This window comes from Equus przewalskii, chromosome 20 (genome assembly GCF_037783145.1).
Source record: "Equus przewalskii isolate Varuska chromosome 20, EquPr2, whole genome shotgun sequence".
Classification (NCBI taxonomy): Eukaryota; Metazoa; Chordata; class Mammalia; order Perissodactyla; family Equidae; genus Equus; species Equus przewalskii.
The window spans coordinates 45,538,749-45,559,158 of record NC_091850.1 but is presented as its reverse complement, the minus strand read 5'-3'; the positions used below and the strand labels follow the sequence as shown (position 1 = coordinate 45,559,158).

The 20,410-nt window shown below is 43.3% G+C and overlaps 1 protein-coding gene and 1 long non-coding RNA gene across 7 annotated transcripts in view; one reads left to right on the top strand and one right to left on the bottom strand.

Annotated features, from left to right (window-relative positions):
- The window catches only part of TRIO (trio Rho guanine nucleotide exchange factor), a 355,575-nt gene that overhangs the window by 282,840 nt on the left and 52,325 nt on the right, over positions 1-20,410 (top strand). The window lies entirely within an intron of this gene.
- LOC139077863 (uncharacterized) lies at positions 1,932-8,040 on the bottom strand. The gene is made up of 2 exons (XR_011530458.1): positions 7,870-8,040; positions 1,932-2,123 (listed from the first exon to the last, which is right to left on the bottom strand). It is a non-coding gene; the product is annotated as an uncharacterized lncRNA (long non-coding RNA).

Here is a 20,410-nt window from a genome sequence, read left to right as displayed (position 1 = left end):
TTTCAGCGACCCCACATTCAGAAATTCTTTTCTAAAGAAGAGAAGAAAAGCCAAATTTTAAAACTTTTTAGACATCTCACATGGTTCAAAAATAAAACCGTGAAAAGATATAAACTAAGTCCCACAGTCCCATATACATGTATAGATAACCATTTTTATTCGTTTCTAACTTCTACTTCCAGTATTTTCTTAAGCAAATACAAACGCGCATTCATTCCTCCCTCCGTTTTCTTACATTTTACCCCAGCTTTTTTCACTTGGCCATACTTTTTAGAAACGACTCCACACCAGTCCGTGGAGGTGTGCCTTGTTCTTTTTCGTGGATGTGCAGAACTTCCTGAGAGCACAGAGCTTCGGTTATTAACTGGTGCACTGCTGAGCCACGCCAGGTGGTTGCCAGTCTGCTGCTGTTGTAAACAGGGCTGCGGCACCTCACCTTGCATATATACCATTACGTTCATGGGCAGGTGTATCTAAAAGATGGAATCTGGAAGTGGGATTGGTGGGGTGAAGAGTAAATGCATTTATGGGAAACAAGCTTTTGAAGAAGAATCACCTGAATCATGAATTAACCACATCAGAAAAGAAAAACACAGTGAATTTTCTGTATAATGACATTTGCTTTTATATATATATTTTTTAATTTCGATAGGAGTCCTGACATTTGGGTTGTACCGAACCCTTTGAGTTCTCTAATTTTACCCACTTAGGAAAAAAACCTCCCCTTTGAATAAGGTCGCTCTTTAAAACCATTCATAGAAATTAGATCACGAGTCTGTGTGTAACTCCCGTGAGGTGAGATTCTGATGGACATTTACCCACAGAGCTCTATAAAGGAGCACGCAGTGAAATACTAATGTAAATAATATTTCACCAATTTCTGCCTTTTTATTATAAAGTCAGTCAAAGGGGTGCAAATCAGGAGTTCACCACTAAATGGAAGTCGTACTGGTTTCCAGAGAACCAGTAACTTCCCTCGGTGTGTATATAAAAATAGCTTTTTGTGGTGCCACTGCTTTGCCTTCCATCCATGCAGAGCTGCTTCTGCATCCACACCACACCGTCACCTGTGAGACGCGCAGTCCTGAGACAGCGCTGTCTGTGGTTTTTCTTAATGGGCTTTAAAGTCTCTGTATAATCTCCTGACTTTCTGAAGGATTCAGTTTCTCATCACTCACATTTCACAAGACATTTTGAAAAATACTATTTAAAAAACCCTCCCCCATCTGACTTCCTTCCTTCTTTCCTGACACTGTGGAAGATTTTGGAGGGCACAGAGAAGGAGTGTGGAGGGCTGGAGGTCAGTCAGAGGGTTAAGGAGGCTGACCTTTGAGCTCTCACCCCCACAGCCAGCTCTGTCTAGGGGAAGGGTCCTGACTCCCCTTCTGGTGTTCGTGCGGCGCTGAGCAGGGCTCCCCTGGAATCTTCTGAGACCCCTCATCACCTGAGCCATCGAGGTGCGTTACAGCAATGACTGGGATGCCGTGGATAGCTTGGTGATTCCACAATTCTGTCTATTCAAGGGGGTCATCATTCTCTCAAAACTTTTCCAGCCAAGCTCAGGGCAGGGGACCCTGTGTGTTTATTGTTTGAAGGGCCCTTTCAGACATTTGGGAGGACAGTAAACAGGCTCAGTCCCCTTGGCCGCATTGCAGGCTGCTCTGGCATCCGCATTATTTTTAATTGTGATGTAGCCATGTGTTCACTTGCATCCTTTCCCTCCCCAGCCCTTTTCCTGAGTCTGTAGAATTTTGAATTTACTAGAAGAGTGACTAGTAAACCACTGTTCTTAGAGATAGATTAGTTTCCTACTGTCTCAAAAATAATTAGACCATTTCTGTCCCGGATTTTGGAGCAGATTGTTTTCAGAGAGGGAGAGGGGTGCGTTAGTCAGCTCAGCTGCCATAACAAAATACCACAGGCCGCATGTCTTCAACAACAGAAATTTATTTTTTCTGAGGTCTGGAAGCTAGAAGTCCCAGATCGAGATGTCAGCAGGGTTGGTTTCTTCTGAGGCCTCTCTCCTTGGCTTGCAGACGGCCGCCCTCTTGCTGCCTCTTCATGTGGTCGTCCCTCTGTGTGTGCATCCCTGGTGTCTCCGTGTGTGTTTGAATTTCCTGTTCCTACAAGGACACCAGTCCTGTTAGGTTAGGACCTACCCTAACAACTTCATTTTAACTTAATTACCTCTTTAGAGACCTTGTCTCCAAATACAGTTACTTTCTGAAGTACTGGGGGTTGGGACTGCATCATATGAATTTGGGGGGACCCAATCAGCCCATAACAAGGGGGCTGCTCAAGTGAAGCCTTAGGAAATTAGCAGTACAGCAGAGAGGCTGTGCGGAGGGCTGGCAGAGTGCCAGGCACTGGACTGCTTTTCTTTTCAGTTCATCCTCGAGAGGCCCCCATGGAGGTTTATACTGCTCTCCTCCCCGTTTTATAAGAAAATGGAGGCATGGAGAAGTTAACTTGACCAAGCTTAGTAGGTGATGGAAAATGGGATTTTGAAAACAGGAGTCATGCTTCAGGGCTCAAGTTCTTAACCACTGTGCCTCCTGCTCTCCATACACGCTGGAAGGACCTTTGGTCCAGGGAGGAAGCTGTAGCCTCAGGAGATACACTAAGTTGCCCAAAGCAGCCATCACTTGGGGAAGAGCTGCTTTCAAGGAGCCGGGCTCTCAAGTCTGCTACCCTCCAGACTGCTTGCTTTCCTGTAGCTGCATACATTCCGAGAGGCCACGACCCCTCCAACCATCCCTTTCTGATTTGAATTATGATATGATAATTTCACTTGTTTTCTACCACCTAAAGAAGTCATCTTAAAATCTGTCCTTTTTTCCTTCTCTTGGGCCACTTCTCTCCTCTCTCCTCCCCGCCCTTCCCCCCCACCCCCCCACCCCCCCCCCTGCCCAACACAGAACTTCACCCTCAGTGGGCTTGTTGTGACTAAATGAATTACAACCAATTACAAAAGTAAAAACATTTTTTTTTATCAATTTGCATCCAGGAGTAAAAGGTTTTTCCTCCACAACCCATCTCCCCTTTCCCTCCCCCACAAAAAGTCAAAAGCCACGCTTGGTCTTCCTTGAAAGAGCGGAGGAAGTAGCTTCCTGTTGGGTCCTCCATTCTCGCTGACCCTCCCTGAGTGATTTTTGTGGTCTGCATCCTCACTCTCTGAAATTTCACAGAACTGAGACATCAAAAGCACATGGGTATTGGTTGTCAGGGGCCGGGACATTGCTCTAATGTCGTGAGCACTATTGTTCTTGTTGTATTTTTATGGAACGCAGTTGTGAGGTCTCCATCTCAGGTTGCCATTCTGCAGTAATCCACAGAGCTGATGCAAACAGAGAATGTCACACAGCGAGTTAAAGTGAAATGTGAAAAAGGAGTACTTGAATGTTTGTTTTGTTAAAGCAAGAGAAAAACCCACATCATTTGTGAAAAGATAGCAAGCAAAGCACTGAAAAGGAGCCTATCGAGTTTTTGGCACCAAAATGAAGTGTGTGAATGCCTGCATAAAGGTGCTTTTGTGAGTTGGCAACTGTGCTGGAGAGCAGCAGGAACTAGTGTGCTGAATGGAGCCCTCAGAAGCAGGGTTTAGTCATCCCGTCCGTTCCTCCAGAGCAGGAGCTGTTATCTGTGGGGTAGGAAACGGGACAAAACGTCCCCTGAACAGGAGTATCTTTGTGCGTGGAACCTGAGAAATGATGCTGGTGGTGCAGCTGTGCTGGGGCCCGCCCTGCAGACCTGCTGTGCCGAGAGGAAGCCGGGGAGAGAGGCGGGCTGGGGGTGGGGACGGAGAGCAGCCTGGAATGGGAATCGCTCTCCTGATCAAGCCGCAGGGCTCTCCCAAGTTCCCGCATCCCCACCGCAGAACTGCCTGCTACTCCTAATAACCGGGGTTTCAGCACCGGCTTGAAGATAGACTACCAAAAACTTATCAGGATTATTGATGGTGTTTAAGTCTCAAGAACACACTAGTTTTTAGAGGAAATTACAAATAATATTCCTCATAGTTCTGTCGTTCGAGTTTTGATCTCAAGATGTAGGTGACATTGTTTTATGTATCCCATCTTTTGCTTTTGAGATTTTGGAGACCTTTCATCCTTCATTGACTGCCTAATTATTAATGTTTGTTTCCTCTTCAAAAAGTACTACAATCATAATAGGAAGATGTTAGGTCCCTTGGCTCATCTGAATTTTAGTTTTACAAATAGCATTCTTTAAGTATATTTTTACTTTTAGTCCTGATTTTAAAAGCAAGATTTGTATATGGACCGTTTTTACTGTGGGTTTGTGGGGGTTTTTTTGAGACTTCCTTTGGCGAAAATGACCTTGTATTGTTTTGGACAGATTAATAACGGGACCTTGAACATTGAAGCTCTAATTTTAAATATTTGAAGAATAGTTATCACAAGAGAAGGTTACATGGGAAGTGATGGAGGGGGCATGAATTTTGACCAAAAGAATTTCTTTTCAGCCAGTTTAAATAAAGATACCTTTATTTTCATGAGAATGAGATTGACTGTTATAATTTTGCCCCACAAATGTTCAGACAAATAATGATTTTATATTCCTTCAGTATATTTTTTCAGTAAATCATAGATCCATTTATTCACAGGTCATTAATTTGCCTAATATATTTCTTTTCCTACAAAACTTCTTCTCTGACTTTGCCTATTTTTCTCTGGTAACTTTTTTAACAATCTCAATTTCTTTAGCTATTTGCATTTATATAATGTAACACTCAATTTTTTAATTTTTTTAAAGTTTCTATTTTGAAATAATTTTAGACTTAGAGAAAAGTTGCAGAAATAGTGCAGAGAATTCCTGTAGCCCTTTACCTAGCTCCCTCCGTGTCACATGTCACATGACCCTGGTTCATTGATCAAAATCAGGAAACCAACCCTGATGCAGCACTGTAACTAAGCCATGCCTTGTTTGGATTTTGCTTTAGTGTCATTTTTCTGGACCCACATCTTATTTCGTTTTTTCCGATTGGTGGTGATTCCACCACCATTTTTGTTTTTCATGATCTTGACACTTTTGACATATTATTGGTCCTTTATTTTGTAAGATGTCCCCCAATTTGGGTTTATCTGATGTTTTCTCATGATTAAATGAAGTTCATGCATTTTTGGCAAGATTACCACAAAAATAACATTGTACTCTTCTTAGTGCCTCATGTCAGGGGGCCTGGGGGAACCTCGATGTCTCATTGCTGGTGGTGTGACCTTGATCATCTGGTTAAAGCAGTGTCTGCAGATTTCTGCACTAGAAAGTTAGTGTTCTCTTTGTAGTTCATAAACACCTGTGGGAGATACTTGAAACCACGCAAATATTCTGTTTCTCATCCTGCCTTCACCCACTTGCTTTAGCATCCCTCAGTGGTTCTTGCCTGCAGCAATTGTTACTATGAGTGCTTGCCTACTGTGATTTTCTGTTTTCCTCATTACTTTGGAATATTTTTTTTTTTTAGGAAGATTAGCCCTGAGCTAACTACTGCCAATCCTCCTCTTTTTGCTGAGGAAGACTGGCCCTGAGCTAACATCCATGCCCATCTTCCTCTACTTTGTATGTAGGACACCTACCACAGCATGGCTTGCCAAGCGGTGCCATGTCCACACCCAGGATCCGAACGGGCGAAGCCCAGGCCACCGAGAAGCAGAACATGCGAATTTAACCACTGCGCCATCAGGCCGGCCCCTGGAATTTTATTAGTTGGAATTCCATAAGGAAGAATGGTCCCTCTGCCTCATCTATTTACTCAATTATTTATATCAGTATGGAGTCATGGACATTTATTTTATTCAGTGATCCATAACCCAATACCATCATTATTTATTTTGTTGCTCAGATTGTCCCAACTTTGGCCTTAGGAGCTCCTTCTGTTTGGCCTCTGTGTACTTTGCTCATACGCTATCATTTTTGGAGCGCTTCCTTGCTTTTTGGAACTACAAGATGCTCCCAGCTCATCTTGTGTTTTCCTTGCCACACTCCTGGATCGAGCATTTTTCTAAGAAGCTCTGGGGTTCCTTTTATTGCAGAATGGTATTAAAAACTAAGATCAGGGTGCTAGGTGTGCTCATTGCCACATAGTGTCATGACTTTTAGGTCTTCTCAGCACACCTGTGCGTGTACCTATCCATGTGGATACAATGTGTATAGTCATAGTCTGTCTCCCTCTCTGTCTGTCTTTGTGTGTGTGTGTGTGTGTGTGTGTATGGAGAGAGAGAGAGAGATAGAGAGAGAGAGAAACATGTTCATATCATACTGAAACCTTTGACTCCTACCCAACAGCACAGGGTTCCTTCTGGCCTTCCGCCTTTCCTAACTTGTACCCTTTTTTTCCTTCAGTGAGACATCTGCATCTCATTATCCCAAATATATTTACTTATTTGTTCAATCCTGATCTTTCTTTTTTTTTTTTTAAGATTTTCTTTTTTCCTTTTTCTCCCCAAAGCCCCCCAGTGCATAGCCGTACATTCCCCGTTGTGAGTCCTTCCAGTTGTGGCATGTGGGATGCCGCCTCAGCGTGGTTTGATGAGCAGTGCCATGTCTGCGCCCAGATTCGAACCAACGAAACACTGGGCCGCCTGCAGCAGAGCATGTGAACTTAACCACTCAGCCACAGGGCCAGCCCCAATCCTGATCTTTCTAGACGCCCATTTTGTTCCTCTTTGGAAATTGACTATTTTCTTTACCTAAAATGACTTGACTTTAAGAGTCTCAGCTCCACTTATTCTCACTGTAGTAACTTCAGAATTGCTCACCCGTACCCCAGTGAGATCAAACATACAGTTCTTTTTGTCTTTGGTTTTACAGTATACAATCGAAATCCTGTCACTTGGCTGACTTCTCTTCCTCACTACCCTCTTTACATGTGGTTGTGTTTTTCCTTTGAAATATAGCTAGGTTCATTCGTTGCGGTGGTTTACCTTCCGTTTTGAGCACATACACCCCCAGTCCTGCTTGATTTTAATTATTTATTTGGGGGATATGTGAAACATAACCATGGTTCCAAGAGCCAGCGTTCAGCTTTCTGAGATGTCTCTCATTTTTTCTTCCCAACATCCCTTGCCATTGGTCCTTACAGACAAACATCTTTAAAAGCACCGTCTTCAGCAGTGGATTTTCTGTTTTCTTTGTGACACTTTTAATTGTACACCCAGCCATCAAATGAAAGTATCAAAAACACACCAAAGATACCAAAAAACAGAATGTCTTGTTTTCCTTCGCATACTTCACTTTTTAATTTCTACATTACGTGTCTCCTGGTCTGCCAAATGCCTATAATGCTCGTCTTTAACCCACCCCGTTTAGTCCACCTCCTTTCCTTGCAAGGCCCAGCTCCATCTGTTCTAAACTGATCTCACTATTTCATTCCTCTCCTAGGTCCTGGTCATTTAAAACCCAGACGATTGTCCTTTTTCCTGACCACCATTCCTTACTCGACAACATTCTCACACTGCAGAGGCACATCGTGCGCCCAAAGCTTTAACCTCCTTCTGCGCCATCTCAGCTTCTCAGTCTCTTCCCATTTCCTTTCCGATCATGGCACATTATCACTTCCTTTAAAACTTCTCCCAGTTCCTGAAGTCCCCAGCCTCTGTTCTCACCGTCTTCTCCTTCCCACCCTTTTGGCCACGGTTCTCCCCAGCTTTCCCCCCCACTGTTTGCTGAGGTCACCTGTGGGTCTTTCTTGCCTGAACTTTGGTTCAGACTTAGAACAGACTCCTGGTCGTACCACCAAGGTAGAAATAAGTCTTAAAGTTCAAAACTTATTTCCGGGAAGCTTTCGCCAGTTGTATGAACTTCCTCCCTTTTCCCGTTCTTCTCAACACCTTTCCCATCCCTCTCACTTACTGACATCAGTGCTTCTCTTGGTTCCGTGCTTCTCAGTCGGGTGTGTTAGGTTATCGCTCTTCCCAGGTAGGGCGTGGTATCTTTACGTGGTATAATGATCGTTACTTACTTCATAAAGTGCCACGTTGCCTGGTGAACGCTCTACAATCTCACACTTCCGTGTTTAGAAGGAAGGAGGGGAGGAGAGGAGCTTGCTTCCTTTGTTCCTTCTTCCTGCTACGTTTCTCTGACAGATGTGAACTTGAAATTTGAAGACAGCAGTCACTGGGGAAACTTCCCCTATGTCTTAGCCAAAATTATTTCATTCATTTTTAAGCAACATTCCCCTCCTCTTTAGTAGAGAACATATGTTACACATAAAGTAATTAATTTCCCTGACAGCTCTTTTTTTATTTTTTAATTAATAGCCTTTTCTTAGCAGTCCTGTTTTTGGAAAGGGACAAAGTAAAATATTTAATAAAGGTTGTAGCAAATGAAATCTCAGAATGTCAATTAACTTGATTTCCTTTAGGACATAATTTTTACTGCTTTTTTGCCAATAAGAGAGAAGGTTATTTGTTTCGTAATAAAAGTTTTCTTTTCTCGCATAAAAAGTGCTCTGTGCAGAATTTCGCCTCTTGCTTGGTTCTGGCGTAAGTACGCCATTGGGATCTATCATGGGACCATTTATGGGGAAGAACAACCATATGCTTTGCTTTGGGTCTTTTAAGAATATGAGGCCAATGTGGGCCCGTAAATGCCGAATCCCACTGTGTAGCAGTTTGCTTTGGGGAGGGATTATAGTGCCAGAGACTGCTTTTTCTGGGTGCCCTGGGCTGCTTCTCTTCTTTTTTATAGTTGTTAATCGTCTTAGACTCAGACTTAAACTTAAGGAAACTAGACATCTATGCTGTTTTCACATTTTGTCCTTTGAGAACTTTTTAAATTTACTTTGCAACAAATGGGGGAGTGAGGGAGAGAGCCCAAGGTCTACTTTTTTATAACTAAGGAGCTAAAAAAGGTGACACTCTTCTTAGCAAAGCAGTAACACAACACAAAGTCATTTATACCATCAGGGTAGATAAAGCAGAAAGGAGAGTTATTCATAAAAAGAACTCAGGAAGGTAGTGCCTGATTTTATTAAGGTAAATGTAGGCTTCGGTAAATCATACCCCCTCAGAAAATGCTTAAGTAACTGAGGGCCACATTGTAATTTTAACTGTAAAGAAAATTCCAGGTGAGCGTGCGTCAGAGCAAGAGATGGGCCGTCACCGTTTGGAAAGCACAGTGTGTGCTGCTTGAATTAATGAGAAACAGGAGAGCACATCCACTTACCATAGGGTTGCAAAGTTAGACTTCATGACTGTTACCCAGTGGATGCTCTCCAACGAAGCCATTGTGCTCTCCGAGACAAGGGAGAGAACACATGGAAACTTTCAAATAAAGAGAGAGGATTTATGTAGGCTAGAGAAAATAGCCAGTTTCCAAAAAGGGCAGAAATGAGCTTTTAAGATGCTTTACTAAAAACACCTTCACAAATCACATATAAGGATATTTATTTTCACTTGTATGGCTGCTTCTCACAAGGAAGAGTGAAGATATGTTTTTAATAAGTGAGGAGTGGCATTGTAGCACAGTGATGTCACCAGTTGGCTATAGACGGAATTACGTTTCTTTTTGTTATCAAGTCACATCAGGAGGCACTGTTGGTTGTATGTCTCAGAGAAGACCTCCACCCAAAGCTGCGCAAAGCCCCAAGTCAGAAAGCCTGGCGTGGGGAGAGACCCATCACTTGACATTTCACTGAGTAAGGAAATCACACTATGAGCTAGTGTAGGAGAGGAGAAACATCTGGCTCACAGTGCGCCCGAGGAATTTCCTTGAGCTCCAATTAGAGTCACTGTGGTAGAATGTAATCCACGGCGTCTGGATATTCCCACATGTGAAACCCAACTGTAAAGCAGTGCTCAGAAGCAGGCAGAGGGAGCGGCCGTCCACCGGGAGGGGAGCTGCACTCCCGCCATGGCTGGGCCCTCCAGCTGCACGGTCCCCACCCGTGTGCCTGCCGCTTCCCCCATCCCAGCCTGCTTCTGAGTGGCTGTTGTTGCACTGTCTTCTGATTTTGCAGAAGAGCGGGTTACTCTGGCTGCTTGTAGGGATAGAGAGGGTAGGGGTTCTGAGCCTCAGTCTCAAGTCAGCTCGGCGTTCACCATGCCAAACGGAATTAAGCCGGTTGATCCGCTGGACTCGCTTTCCTCCGTCAGCTCAGCCTACCACAGCAGCGGGCAGCCCAGCACCTGCAAGTACTGGATCCTCGACCTAGGTACCCAGGCTTCCTGCACATGCCCCGCCAGCCTGCTCTCCCTCTGCCTGTTTTCTTTCAGGTGGCTGCTGGAACGATTGTTGTGTGCTTTCAAGCAGCAATGTTTTGTGCTGTAACACTGAAGTGTGTTATCTGATGACTGCCTGTGAGAGGGGACTGTGTGGGGATGTTATGGGGGGACCTCTAGCAATGGGATGAGAAACAAACTGTGCTCTGTGCAGTCATCCGTTGATTGATCGGTTGGTTGAAAGCCTTTCTTAGTATCTGGGACTGCTTTTGATGATTCTTTTTTCTTGTAAATGGATATAAACAGTCTGAAGTTATCTGTGCTGTAAATTACCTTCTTAGGAATTTAGTTGATCTTATGTCTGTTTCAGGTTTAATTTTGTTTGAGGCTTTTCAGGCAATTCAAGAAAATGGCAGTGTCCCGCATTTATATTTATATTCTCTGGTTCCTTCTGTTAAGAACTGCAGCCATATAATAAGATGATATAAAGTTAAATGGGGGAAGGGGTCTCCCAGTAATCACCAGTATATTTCAAGGGAGTGTATGTGCTGGGTTCTGGCTTTATATACAGAACTGGAGTCAAGACAAGAAAATTTGATTCCTGCAAAGGTCATCGAGAAGCACATAGGCTCAACGTTGAGGCAAAGGCAATAGGATGCAAAGAATGAAGTGAGGGAAGGTACTGGGTCTGGGGATCCCCTCGGAACCCCTGCCCCGCAGTGCTCCGAGGAGGCTCACTTTCCAGCAGTGACCCTTGACATCTGTCCAGACCGTGCCACCATTACGATGAGTCTCTCACAGGCTGTCTCCTGCGTACCCGCGGGGATGGCTTCCACCAGGATTTTGGTCCTGGCCTCATGCACTCTTAGTGCTTGCCTCCACTCTTTCCAGCCATTATTCACATGTGCTTCAGAAGTGGGCAGCCCGAGGGAGGGGGCTGGCGGCATCTGGTGAGACCTTCTGGACACATCCAGTGTACTGTGAGCTCAAGAGAGAAGGGTCGGGGTGAAGGGACCCGCCAAAAAAGGGGGCATCCAAGGAAAAGGGAGGCGCAGAAAATGTGCTTGCAGCACCTAAAGGGGAAGGGACACTCTTTACATGTTTGTTCATGAAATACCAAGGAAAACAGCAAAATTATCTTTGACTAATGGGTTCTGGAGGAGGTAAGTGTTGGCTGTGTAAATGTTGAATTTGTTGGCATGAACATTGTTTTTGATAATATTCCTCGTATTTTTTGTTCATAAAGCTATCAAGACATTTTTAAAAGTCACTGACTGTAACTTTTATCATATTTGTGTTCATTAAAGTGTTCAAGAATGGCCTCCCTCTGTGGAGGGGTCCAGGCTGGGCAGGTCCGGTAGTGACACTGCGCACTAGGAATTCTGCACTGGGTGTGTGAAAGTAGATGATCCATAAGATCTCTTCACTGAAAATAATGACGTCCGTGCACTGAAAAGAACAGTTGACAATGTCGAAAGTCTGATTCCAGGTCTCAGCCACTCAGTAGTTCTGGGTCTCAAGTAAACTGCCTTCTCTCTCTGAACTTTCTTTGTCTGCAAAATGGGAATAACAACAGAGCATCCCTCTCAATGTATCATAAACATCCCCAAAGAATATTTTAATGAACAATTTTGCTAAGAAGAAATGGATTTTAAGAAGACATAGCATTCTTATAGAGAGAATTTTGAATCCTAGCAATATTTTAGTTCCTTACAACTTCTTCTGAAAGGACATTATTAAACTATCTTTTTTAAATACTAGAGGATAGTTATGCTATTATGTCTTTGCTTTCCCCTAGATATATTTCTATACTGGGAATTCTCAAAGCATAATGGAAACTCCGGGCAATGTTATCTAAGCTGTCACCACAGAACTTTTAAGCTAACACAAATTTGGAAAGAAATGGATGTCCACTGGGATTCTCATGAAAAAAAAAAAAAGCAATAGTCTCTTCACAGTAAAGGATAGAGGAAAAGCAAAACTCTAGTTTGATTTTTTTTCCCTGGAGCAATAAGACTGTTCATCTCTTTCCATACCTTTATAGTAATTCCAAGACAATTTCCTGAATGCCATGTTATAGCAGAGTGATATTTTAATACATGCTTATTCCACTTATTAAATGGATTATGGGGAAATATATGTGCATCAGATTTGAAAAGGAAAAAATATTTCAAGTAATATCCAAGAAGTAAATCCACAGTAACTTTCAAATGCCCAGTAAATCATAGAGAGTGATTGCAAAGCCTTCTTTATACCCAAAGCAATCTGGGGGTTCATTTATTGGAGTACCTTGTAGTGGGGCATTCTCCTTGTCCAAATGTGAATTAGTCTTGCTTGGAATAATCTGCGTGCAAGCCCAGTTTATTTGCAGATGTTGCCGTTACCAGTAACTTACACAGCCATATGCCCAGAGAGCTTTACTGCTAAGCCGTTGTTAGGGAAAGAACTCGAGAGAAGGTAAGGTCAAGAAGAACTATAAATTATCTTTTAAGAGGGTTCCTCTGGGAGAGCCCAGCATCCTGATAAGATAGTGAACTATGGAATTTGTTCTCACTCTGAACTAAGTCTGCCCTTTTATAGGGCACATGGAATCTCTTCCAGTGCTGCACGCGTTCCCCGGACTGAGGAAGAACGTACTGCAGTGAAGCACTAACATTAAGCAGATCCATGTACGAGTGAACTGTGGGCCTTATCATTCTTCTTGAACTCTCAAGTCTTTTTTGATGGGGAGTGTGGATTCTCGCCAGTGCAGTTTTGTTTTTATAAATTAAAGGAAAACGTTCAAAGACTAAATATAGGAAAGACCTTTCTTTGCTGAAACACATAAGGAGAACCTGTTCTGAAAGTGGGCAGGGAGGTTCGCAGCGGTGCCCCTCACCTCCAGGAGGCCAGAGCGCGGGGCATTCAGTTTCCTGGGAGTAAATGAAAAGCCCAGGAGTGCTCAGCACAGTATTGCATTGTTTCAACTGCGAACACGGATTGTTTCACGCAAGTTACTGTGCAAATTATGTTCTGTCTCAAATCTTTTTTGCTCTTTAAGTATTTTTAAATGAATCTGAGTTTAATACTCTATATGCATGATGATACAAGGGGAATAGTGTGTTACTGTAGAAGTCAGACCACCGTTGTTCTTGTCTTGACTCGCCCCTGCCAATGTGGCCTTGGCTAAATCCTTGTTAGTCTCACTCAAATGCAGTTTCCTCACCTGCAAAAACAGGAGGACGCTTACTGCTGCTATGGTTATTATGTTCTCCAAGACTACATTAAAGGTTATTTTTTTTCCTTTTAAGCAAACTGCAATTTTAAAATAATTCTCATTTATTTTGTCACTTTTCACTAATCAAAGATGTGTTTAATTGTCTCTCTGAGCTTATGGTGACAGTTTTGGGAAAAAAGACAAAACATTGTTGCTCACTGAATTTATATATTTTTCCAGTCAAAAAACACAGATACTCAAAATTATTTGGCTTTATTTAGAGTGAATATAAAATTTTTAAATATTAAAATTTTTTGAAGTTAATATTAAAAGTATACTGAAAAGTTCTCTCAAAGTGCCCTGGAAGCCTAAAGCTCCCAGATTAGGAGGCTTCAGATGAAATGGCCTTTCCTGGTTCTGGAATTCTCTCCTCTCTGGTGGAGGAGCAGGCTTGCCCCTCCTCAGCTGCAGTCTGTCTTTGGGATGTGCTCTCTAAGTACATCCTGCACACAGCTTTGGGGGAGCACAAATTTATGACTTTCGTGCTGAAGAATTTCCTCCAGGTTCTCAGAGTTGGCCCCTCGGGTGAGCGAGTGAGTCCGTAAACCCAGCCTGGTCCGCCTGGGAGCACGGGGTGATGAGCCTCAGAACTCGGCAAGTCCCCTGAGGCTCCCTCCATTTCCTCTTCCTGTCTCCAAGGAGTCGGGGGTGGGTGGTGAGGGACCACAGCCCAGATGCTCCTAGTCATTTTTTACAGTTCTCAAATAAATCTATACAAAGGTGAACAAAGCGTATCACCTCAAAGTATATAGCTTCTATGAAACTATACACTAACTGTAAAAAAAAAAAGAGCATTGGAAAGTTCACAAACATGGAGCAGCAGAGAAAGAAATAGCACTGTTAAGCAACTGCTGATAATATTTGGGCACATTTTCTTCTAGTCTTCTTTTATGTAAAATGATGCATCTTTTATTTATACTTTTTAAGTTTAGCTATAAGAAATCATCTCAGTCCTATCCATTGCCCATTTTCTCAAATGCACAGTTGAAGAATGTTCCTATTGTTACATCTTGTTGAAATTAATGACAATTCATACTGTCACGAAAATGGATGTATACCTACCAGCATAGAAAGATTACGAGTTATTCTTGTGTCTAAGGAGATAGCCAAAGTGTAGAGCCCTGAGGCAACTCCCCTTCCTCTATCTCTTAAAGCAGATGGATTATTCTAAGAAGTGGCCCAGTGGCCCAAGAGCACTTGTGAAACTGAATAAGGGAGGCTGTAATAACAAGAAGGGAATGTGGTTATTATGACGTAGAACTGAAAACTGAATGTTTTTCCCTTTGTCTTCCTCCAGCTAAAAAGAAAGCCAGCACACAGCGCTCACCCCAGTCACTCTCCACCCCTCCCCACGCGGAGGCTGTGGGTTCTTTCCTACCGTCGCCTCCCTCCCAGTCTGTGGCAGTGCTATTCTGTCACATGGGGCACTAATTAAAGCCAAGGACAGGATCTGTGCCCCTCACTGGCGTTCATAGCGGAGGCGTTCTTTTCATTCCCTTTGTCTCCGAGCCGGCTTTGTTCCCTCCTGGAATAACTCCAGGCCTCCCTTCCTTCCTTCCTCCTCGCTGTAGTTACTCAGCTGCTTGAATTGCAGGCGTGGGGCAGAGTTCCTAACAGGACGCCTCACTGAGGAGGAGGTGTGGGGGATTCTTAGAAAGCCGTGTGTCCTGGACTCGATCACTCCTCCTGAGGCACGGGGTCATCTTATAGACAGAGATTTCACCTCCGACATGGGACTCCATGAATAAGTCCTCAAAACAGTGGCTCCAACTCTCTCTTCTTTTTGTTTTTTGGCTTCTGTTGTTGTTGTTTTAGTAAGTGATATCCTGGAGAGGGCAGTCCTCAAGAAACTACAAAATAAGAATTTGAAAAATAGAATTCCGTGCCATTGAGTTCTGGTAGGGGAGTAGGGGGCAAGATGTCATGAAATCAAGCTAGATGAGGTTATGGGGTTGCGACCCTGAACCCTTTGTCTTCTTGGAAGTGGTTATAATGGTGCAAAATGCATGCACACACATTGAGTTTCTTGCCTCAACTGTGTGGTTCACATTTTAATCTTATTTTCAAGTGCTTGGCTTCAGTTAGAGCAGTATTTTGCTTTTGGTGAGGTGTTAGTAAAATGTAATTGTAAAAGGAATTCCTAATCGGTTAGGGCTTTTTGTTTCTTTATTTTTAAAAACCAAACAACCAGGGACCATAGAATATAATTTCCTAGATATTTGCTTTGTGGTTTGGGGGGTAAAAATCATCCATTTCCTCATTCTCCACATCTATAACTCTTTCTAAACTAATTTTCCATCCCTTGAGACTGAAACTTTAGCTAACCTGCCAGGTAGATGATGTGAAGAGTGATACTGCTTGGCAGGCTCATTGCAGAACATTCCAAGGCTCGTTGTTTTTTTACTTCATGCTGTATAAAAATGAGTATATGGCTCTATGAAATGAGTTTTGTGGCTCTATGAAAACATTTATAAGTTTGTGTGGTTTTTAACATATTTTGGTTGGGTATGTTCTTATGCAATTCATGCATTTTCTAGAATGTAGGAAAAGACTTTTGCATGTTGGCATTCTGAATCTGGTAATTTTTAAAATAATAATAAATATATATATAAATGAAGAGAAATCTGTCACCACCTGAAATAAATCAATCACGCAGTTTAAACTACTAACTGCGGAGTGTTCTTTTAAACCATTTTGCATGGGAGTGTCTTTGTATGTCTCCTGCTTCATTTAGAGATATTTTCAATTTGAAAAATCTGCAAATTGCCCCCAAGAAAATCTTTGTTTTCCTCTTTAAGAAGATAGCCTAAAGTATTTCTTCTCAACAAGTAATGAGAAGACGTTAACCAAAAGCATGACTATTGTGAAGAATACAGTCCCAAATGTGAGCCTCCTTCAGACGAGATGAGATCTTTCACGCTGACACTTCGTGTTAATATCAGCAACAATTATGCCCACGAGTTAAACATGCAAGTTTCTTCGCAGTCTTAGAACCTGTGAAAGGCAGAAGAGACGGAGGGAGTGCTGTGTGAGCACCACGTGATTGTTATGTTCCCCAAACTAACTTTCTGTTCCCTTAAATGAGGACTATCTATTCAGAGCACTAATCAATACTGTCTTGCCTTCGAAATAACTTCTCAAAGGAAGAAATTCAGAATCAAAAATCCACTATTTTATCACAGAGAGAATCTCATTATCCCCATGTCAGCAGTATACTAAATACTAAGTAATCTGGTGAACACACAGAATTTGTTTTTTTAATAATCTCTCTTTGTGTAAGTGATAGTAATCTTGAGTAATTTTGTGAAAAGAGCAGCCATTTGACTTTTTGGGAACACAGAGGGTCTCAGCCTCTGAAAAAGCCCAACGAATAGAGGAGCATTCAGAAGTTTTCCTGGTTTCTGAGCATTTCAGCCTGGGCCGCAGGAGGTCATTCATTGCCTGGGTGGCTGTGCGGTCACACGCAGCGCCCTCTCCTGCAGAGCCTCGCGGAAGCCTGGACCTGGGCTGACTCCTTATGTTTCATTGTGTAGGAGGAGGAGGTGGAACCAGGTGAGGTGTCAAAGGGCCTTCTTCCCCCTCAGCCTCTGCTCTCAGTGGGTGTCAGGCCGAGCACCAGTCGCTTCCACTGCCCAGGACTTCACATGGAGCGGTGCCACAGTGGGGCTCCGTGTGGGCAGCCAGGCCGCTCGCTGGCTGGAGGACTTTCCATGTGAAGGCTAAGGCTAAACCACTTTTCCTCCTGCTCATTGCCCCCAGCCCGTGGATGCTGAAGAGCCACGAAGCTTGTATATCAGGGGTGTGGGGGCCGGGCTGGGAGGGTGTCAGGAAGCCCCGGGACACATAAGTGTCTGCAGCTTGCAGGATGTGTGTGTTTCCGGTCTCATTTTTATGTATTTTTTTTTTTGAAAAAGCGTCTTTCTTTCATCCAGCAAGGGTATCTTGAAACATCTGCTTTTGTCCTTGTGTAAAAGTCCAGAATGAGCCCAAATCCCCTCCCCGTCGCCACCACCGGCAGGAGAGCTCCTTGGGAATTTCTTTTCCCTTGTGGCAGCTTAGACCTTTGGTTGCAGAAGCCTCCTATTCATCTCCCAAAAAGTATATTTCAAGGGCTAGCCCACATAAAAAGCAGAGAAAATGGCCCTGTCATTCCAGGAAGACAGGAATATGGGCAAGAAACTCTCCTCAGACAAGGCAAGTGTTTGTCCTGTGTGGAGAAGGATCGCGTAACAAGTGAGCCCCAGCGTAAAAGCAGAGTTAGAAAAGAAGAGAGCTTTCTGACCAGAGAGTTGTGTTTTATAAAACGCTGTGGTTTTAACAGTGTGTGGATGTCTGAGCCAGGCGAGCAGTCGACCAGCTGTGCCTGGTTCTCCCTGTCCCACCCCGGGCATGGGTGTCAGGTGGGCCTGCCACACCACAGCAGTGTAGTACAAGGAGGGTTTCATCTCAGCCCTCCATCTTTGCCAGGGGCCAGGTTGGCTCTTGGCACTGTGCCTCCCTCTCCCAGCATTCCGGTCACCAGGCGTGGGATTACTAGGCTCATCTTTTCCTGGAAGCCAGCAACCTGGGATAAACTGTCACCAGCTGCAGAGCCACTCGTACCTAGACATTCTTGATCCAGCAGATGAGCCAGGTCCTATTTTGTCTGGGGTGTGGATAACTCAGTTCACTAGGTTTGTATTAAATTCCTCACGCCGATCCAGACTAACCTATCGTTTCTGTTATCCGCTACCAATAATGACGCTTTCCTCATTATTTCATTTCTGAGGTGTTTTCAAATTTCCGCTTTGGCAATATGTGGTGTCTCATTCATCTGATTAGCCAAGGATTATGCCATCTGCTTTCATTTTTATCTAATTTCTTTATTGGAAATTCAAATGGAGAAAGAACTTTAGAAATGAGATGGTTTCTCGACTAGAAATTCTGACAGGTTAGCATTTCCCCCACAAGAATCAGTTTGCAAGGACCAGTGATGCTTGAAGTTTTGCATTTGTTGACATAGCCACATTTTCCAATGATTACATCTTGTTTTAAGTGTTTTCAGAAACCACACTAAGAATAAACAGCAGGTAGAGATTCTCCAGGAGTCAAAAGAGCAGATTTGCGTGTGCAGCTTCCGTGTGCGTGTTCTGTTGGGTTAGGTGGATGTTATAAGCCTTGTGTCTCCCACGCTCTTCGTATTAGGTGGTGGTAAGAAGGTAAGAAGTCTGTTCCTGACACGACTCTCTAAGACTAGAGCAGGAAACAGTAAAACTGCTCTGTGTGCCTGCGGGCTCATGGGCTCATGGGCTCATGCTCGCAGCCTTCACCAAAGGAAAAGGTAGAGCAGTTGTTTCTAATTGAATCCAATTGTTTCTAGTTGAGTCTGTTTTAACACATTGCGTTCTTCCATTCAGGGGTCCCCAGAGCTGGCTGGCTGCTAGCGAACACTCCCGTGTGAATTCGTGGAAGGGGCTGCACAGGGAACAGTGAATGTGTTGGTCATTTATGTGCATTTTCTCAGGCAGCAAAGACCATGTGTTCTTCATTACAGTGTGAGCCATGGCCATGTTGTGCTGGACCTCTGGTTGAATCTAGGGATTATTAAAAAAAAAAAAAAAAACTGGGGAATTTATCTTTCTCCTTCGTGTTTTCTGTGTTCACTTCATATTTGAAAGGAAATACAAAGTTCACATTTTTGCATTGAGGTCCCACCATGCACCAGACTGTGAAATATGTAAAATTTGCTTTTAATATTCTCTTGCCACATTTTAGTCATTGCCATCCAGAAAACTAGTGCTCAGTGCCTCTGTACAGCTTCTGACTTTTGTAAAAGATAATTTCCCGTGTTAACATGAATTTGCATGACTGTTACAGCCCAGAGTGAAGCCCTGGGCCCCGGCACAGCTGAGCCTAGGTGTGTACAGAGAAGCAGGTAACTCAGGATGCGGTGCCCCATCTGTGCCTGGGTTTCAACCCCTGCTTTGTTTTTATTTTGCTGAAGAACAAATTAAGAATCGTTGATGCTCAGACAGAAGACAAGGGAAACTTATGTAAGAATGAGGTCACTCAAATGAAAACATAGGAGTCAGTCAAGCAGAGTTTCCAGATATTTACAAATAGAATGGAGATTTACATTTAGAGAAATATATAAAATACTTGGCCCTATATTCTGAACCACCAAAAGTATAAGCGTATCACTGGGCAGGTCACTTTCTTCATTACCTAAAATTCCCCGACTTTGTCTCACTCTGTCGCAAAGCAATGCACCTAGGCTGTGGAGGTGACTGTGCTCACTGCGTAAAGCAACGAGGACTGCAGGCCCTGGAAACACATCTGCAAGGATCATTTACAGATTAGCTCACTTTTTATGTGATCTCTAAGAGAATTTCTAGTGCACTATGGTCCTTTATATTATTCCAAAAAAATGTTACCTCGATTCCAAAAGCAGGGAATTAAAATCCAGTTTGAAAAGTGTAGAGAAGGCAGTCATTTATTCAGGAAAATTTTACTCTAGAATATTTGAACCAACCCAGTCGGCAGTCAAAGCCAACAACCTACTTGCTCTTTACTTTAGGAGTAATTTATAGATCTGTTTTCCACATGTCCATTACAACCTTCCTGGTATGTAGAAGAATTTCCTGAATAGAAATGTGATTCGCTGCATTGAATTCTTGACAAGACAGGTTTGAGAAACTGCCACAGGCCAGGTGCATCTGATTAAACCCTGCCCAGTCTCTTCTGATGGAGTAATTTTCAGACATTAGAAGCAGCTGCCCCAAAGTGTCCTTGAATTCTCTCTCTCTAGCACATAGCAATAGCTGCTAAATAAACATTTCTTTAAGTCCTTAGAAGTAGAACTGTGAATTACCACTTAGCTTTGGGAGTGAGCCGAGCTCTGAGTTAGCTTCATCCTGATCAGAGTGTGTATCAAGACGTCAGTGCATTGTTCATTTGACAGGTATTTTTGGACATCTACAAAGGACAGAAAGACGGG